The sequence below is a fragment of the Aptenodytes forsteri genome, unplaced genomic scaffold (assembly GCF_000699145.1).
Source record: "Aptenodytes forsteri isolate BGI_AS27 unplaced genomic scaffold, ASM69914v1 Scaffold336, whole genome shotgun sequence".
Taxonomy (NCBI): Eukaryota; Metazoa; Chordata; class Aves; order Sphenisciformes; family Spheniscidae; genus Aptenodytes; species Aptenodytes forsteri.
Genome location: NW_008794911.1, coordinates 1333176 through 1338789, shown reverse-complemented (window position 1 = coordinate 1338789; position 5614 = coordinate 1333176).

The following is a 5614-nucleotide window of genomic DNA, read 5'->3' as shown; positions in this document are numbered from 1 at the left end:
ATTTAAAAGATGAGTAGATGAGGCACTTAGGGACATGGTTTAGTGGGCATGGTGGTGTTGGGTTGACGGTTGGACTTGATGATCTTAGAGGTCTTTTCCAACCTCAATGATTCTATGATTCTATGATTCTATGATTCTATGCCTCTGATGCATTTATTAGGGCTTAATTTGATTACAGACTTCATAAATGTTTTGTTTCTTTAGGAGTCTTTTAGTTTATTCTCTTCAGATTTAAAGGTTAATATTACTTTCTGAATGGGACACAGCCTTGTAACAGGCAGAGAACTATTTCTTTCGGGACACAATAGGTAGCACAAGGCAAACTTGGCATATAAGAAATAGTTTACCTGAGAAACAAGGTCAAAATCATTGGGTAAATCATTGGGTAAATCATTGGGTGTGTGGAAGGGGGCATTCCACCTGTGTCCATGGTGTGGAGTCACTGCAGTGGATGAAAAGACACCAGGGAAGGGTTAGTGCTTGAGTCCAACCAGTCCGTGAGGACCAGCTCCCCAGCCCTACTCGGCAGCGGGGAAACTGTGAAAGAGATGCCAAGAGGACTTTGCATGTTGTGAAGTCCAGAATTTCTTTTCATGAAAGCATGCTTTTTTTTTTTTTTCTGAAATCTGATTTCAACATATGATTTTATTCCTGTTTCATTCACTCAAACTCCTATTTAGAGAAGTGGGTCCCTAATTTATCATGTGAAATTTTCAATACATTTCTAGAGATCCAGCTACAGTTATGCCTCCTGGTTCTCCTCTATATTAATCCTACAAAAAAAAAGGTAATTGGGTTAGTCAAGTGTGATTTACATTTTACAAATCCATACTGGCTCACAGGATTTCTGTGGTATGTTACAACATGTACCCTCAGAGGATTCCTAAATATAATTTCTAATATATAAGTTCAGTCCTACAATATAAATCTCTCTGAAAATAATTTCTAATTTTGCTTTGGTACTAACTGTGAAATAGAAAGGAAAACTTTTGCTTTAGACATTTTTTAAACTCTACCCATTTTATAACTCTAAGAAGATTGAAAAATCTCACTAGATGTGGGTTTTTTTTTCTGCAGTTGCCAATATAACCCTCAGAGGATTCCTAAATATAATTTCTAATATATAAGTTCAGTCCTACAATATAAATCTCTCTGAAAATAATTTCCTAATTTTGCTTGGTACTAACTGTGAAATAGAAAGGAAAACTTTTGCTTTAGACATTTTTTAAACTCTACCCATTTTATAACTCTAAGAAGATTGAAAAATCTCACTAGATGTGGGTTTTTTTTTCTGCAGTTGCCAATATAATATCTTGATAAAAAGAAGTGCAGGTTCATTTTAGTTGTATTAACATTTTGGACACTTGTACAGTCCAAGTCCATGTATTCTTTGACACTGGACTGACATGATGGGAGGTGCTATGAGGTGATATTTCTGATGTGAAGCTGTTCAAGAATGAAATGAGTTTCAGAGTCCCATGACCAGGTCTCCTCTCTTGCCATGTGCTCACGCTGGCCAGCTCTGTGCCTTTTGGGACTGCACGGCAAGCAGGGATGAGCCTACAAACATTCCAGCTTTGTGGGGAATATTTTACTTGCAGACCTCTCTCATAATCTTTTTTCTTTGAAGAGTTCATTGAAAGTAGCATACGCCTATGAACTCCTACAGCAGCTACCTACAGGAGAGGAGATGGAAAAGAACAGTGAAAGAGAGGACTATATACGTATGGTGCTTGCCTCTGTATATTCGCCTTCTCTTCAAGTAAGACTGATTTGCTGCCTCTCAGTTCCCATGCATTGGCCCCAGGAGGCTGCGGCCGCACAGCCCAGCATGGCTTTCCCCGTTGGACCGTGCCACGGGCGGCAGGACGGAGCTGGGCGCAGTATTTCGGTGGGCTGCCCTTGGCGCCCTGCTGCGAATCCAGGCAGCCAGCCAGATTTTCTGCCTTTACCTCCAGGATTGGTGCTACCTTGGAGATGCAAACCAACTGGAAATCTTGCAGATAGGATCAGTGGAGATTTTTTCCATGCTGAACAGAGAAGGGAGCTCACCCACAATTCAGACGAGCTGCAGTGATCTCTGGCTGCCAGACCTACCCAGCAGGCTGGGTTCAGCTCCCTGGTAGGGGGACGGCTCCAAAGGGTTAAACCACCTTTGTTCCTGCTCTCTGGACATACTTTAGCTGTTGCTGGGGATCTAGCTGCCCAAGATAAAAAGATCACAAACTCACATTGTTCTTAACTAGCAGTGTTTCTCTGTAAATCTCTAATTCAAAGCAGGCTTTGCTCACTTTTGTGCTCTCTTTACAAGCCACGATGATGATAGGATTTCCGAAATCAAAGCTGAGTGCTGAACTGAATTAAGAGAGAAAAAGCCGCACTGCCTGGTTCGGGAGAGCAGAGGATAATTGCCGAGGATCCTCCAGCTGGTTTGGCAGTGGTGGTGGGGGAATGGTTTTCTTCTATCAAACTTGTTTTATTTTTATTGTAAAATAAACATTTTCTGGGCATCGGATGGCAATTACTCACTCTGCCCCTCCAGGGATGAGGTCGCACCAACCGCACATCACAGAGGAAGGCAAAACTTTCCCATTTAGATTAAAACTTAGATCAAACAAAGTGAACATCAGTGAAGCAGCTTGGTGTTTGTTCCTCTCAAGACTGGCTCACACTATTTCTCTAAAGACTAAGTCTGTATTAACCATTGGGCTTTGAACTTTGATTTGACGGATAAACCGCTCTTCAACTTTTTGCCCCAGTATGGCAATAAGGCTTGTTCCACAGTCCTTTACCTTCCACTTTGCAGGAAAACATGTTAGCTGGGGCAGGTCAATCCATTCAATAACTCCAAGTACAGTATTACAAAAAAGTTAATTAAACAGGGTAGTAAATTTATTAAAAAATAACCGATTATTAGCTAAGGTCACTCACCGTGGCAGAACATAACAAAAAGAGTAATTAAATAAGCTATTTGAAAAATAATGTGAAATTGAGCCTAGAGGAACAGTTATCTTTTGGACTGATCTAAATTTAAACTGCACAGCTCTGCACACAGGGTGATTGTAAAGTCAGAAAATGTGATTTCTCAGCTCCTTAAGGTCCTTCCTAAATGTCTTCAACTAACACCAAAAACAATCAAGCGGTACCAAAAGGTACATTAAAAAATGAAGCTTTCCATGAAGTTACAGCTGCCCTGTTAACACTTGTTTCCTACTTCACAGGGAGAAAGTAAAGCAGTTTAAATGTCACTTCAGGGTGACTGGTTTGCTGATGCCGCCTAAGTGATGGTTACCATTTCACTTTTATTGTACTCTTGGTAATTAACTCCTACAATTAAAGAAAACAGAATTCAATAAGAGGAAATAAAGGGTTCTTAAGTTATTAAATGCTATACATCTGAGAAATCTGGCCGAGAAATGTGGTTTCAATACTTGATTTAGCATTTAAGAGTTCTTTATTAAGCTTTGGGAACTGAAATGAATCTTCTTTGACATACATAGTCAGATAAACCTATTTTAAATGTTGTTGAAGATAAATATGGAAGGAGAAATACTGTCTGCATGTTAGACTTAAAATAATGTGTGCAAAATCATGGCCTGTTAAAGTCAGTGGAAATTTAAACTCGTACTGGCTTATGATCAAGATCTGTGACCTCTAATGGTACAGTGGGCTGCGCAGCAGCAGCAGACCAGAAGCCGGTCTCACTGCCTCCTTGCCTGTTCATTTTGTCCTGCCAGGGCAGCCATCTCTCATTTGCACCGGGGCGAGTGCTTGAGACCTGTCTCCGAACAGGCATCGCTCACACGTGGAGCAGATGGACAGCTGGACGGATGGGGGGATGCTGCGAGGCAGCCCAACCTGGGGCAGTGTCTATCAGGGAGCAGGTCCTGCCATGGACCATACCCGGCTCGCACCTACCTGCCGGGTTAGCCATCGGTGACGTCTTTGGTCGTCCATGCAGAGTCACTACCAGGACTTGGTTACAGTTTCATTTCAGGTTTTCTGGTCCAGTGCAGGTGTTTATGAAATCTGAAACAGGAGGGCAGAAATCTATTAAACACTTAAACAGAAAATCATAAATGATCTAAACTGTCTAAGTAACTTTTTATTCTTTTACTTCGATGATCAGGCAGGTGTATTGGCCTATTTATTATCCAGGCTGCTGAATCTATACCTCTGCAGATTCCCAGGAGCGAGGATGTGAGAGCAGTGTGATGTTACTTGAGTGCATGGCAGTGACCCCAAGCATACATACTTTGGCTGTTTGGTTCTAGCACTGTTTTATTTTATTTTCCTGAAGCATTTTACTCCAGAAACATTTGAACAGTGGCCCAGTGGAATTGGCTTCTTTTACCAATATGAAAAAGTATATTAAAAATTATGCTTGGATGGCACATACTGAACAGCCATGAGTGAAATTCTCTTCCAGTAAGTTTTTCCAGTGTTCTCCATGGCAAAAGGCACCCATTTACTCCCATATTCTTCAAATTCCAATGTTTACTTCCTTGTATATTAGTGAATTTTTTACCCAAAAATATTTCTGGTTTAGGCTGTAAGGTTAAGTGCTATTTGTGCTCTGTATGTATTATCCGATGCATCTCTCTGGCAAAAGCTGAAATCTGCATCAGCTTACCTTTCTTGCTCTCCGTCTGTTTTTGACTATTAGAGATGACTGACAAAGCAGAAAAGTAGTGAGGTTATTTTTTGCTCCTCTGTGCTATATAAAAATGTTCTCTTTGCATTAGAAGTCCAGGCCTAATCTGCCCTTGAAAATGCTACAGGTTGCTGTAGGAATGAAAAAATTAAACACAGCAGTCCCAGGAAATAGGAAATTATTCTTATCCTACCGTGTTTGCAAACGCAAAGCCTGCTGTGTAGGACAACTGTTCCTTAAAATCCGGAATCATGGAAATTGCACCACGTATTGTTTTCTGTTTCATGTGTTGTTATTTGATTCATCTATGTTCACATGCCTTTTTGTTCTATTTTTTTAACAGTAACAGTATGTGAACTGTGAAAATGTGTATGATGTTTCCATGGCTAGTCCAAGTTTAGCTGTGAGTTTTTAGCACCTATTTTACTGACATTGTAACTATTTGATGTAAACAGATAGAAATGGCAGTAAAAATGCAGTCTTGAGTGCATCAGGCTAACCTGTGCTATTAATGCACCATTTTTAAACATGAAAGTGACAAAGATTTCACCATTCCTGTATACACACAAACATATCTTGTAAAGTTAATTGTTTACATATCTTTCTTAGGTCTATGGTAATTCACAAAATTAGACTATTTAATTAAAAATGCCAATTAAAAAAAAAAGTTATTTTTTAGCCTGTATGGAATACATATGTTACGTTGACTTTGAGTTACAGTTTTTTAGTCCTTACATGAAATGTTTCAGACCTCATTATGATATGCATTTATACTCACAATTCAGCCTGTGAGGGCATTTGGGATAAAAGCCATCAGGACCTGGAAAACAATTCGCAGATTCAAAGAGCTGGTGCCCACAAGCAACCACTCAGGCGGTCTGACGTGACCTCCTATATCCACAGGCTGCAGATTTCTTTCCTCCTAAAAGCTGGCTTGATGCATGGCATCAAGTCATGTGT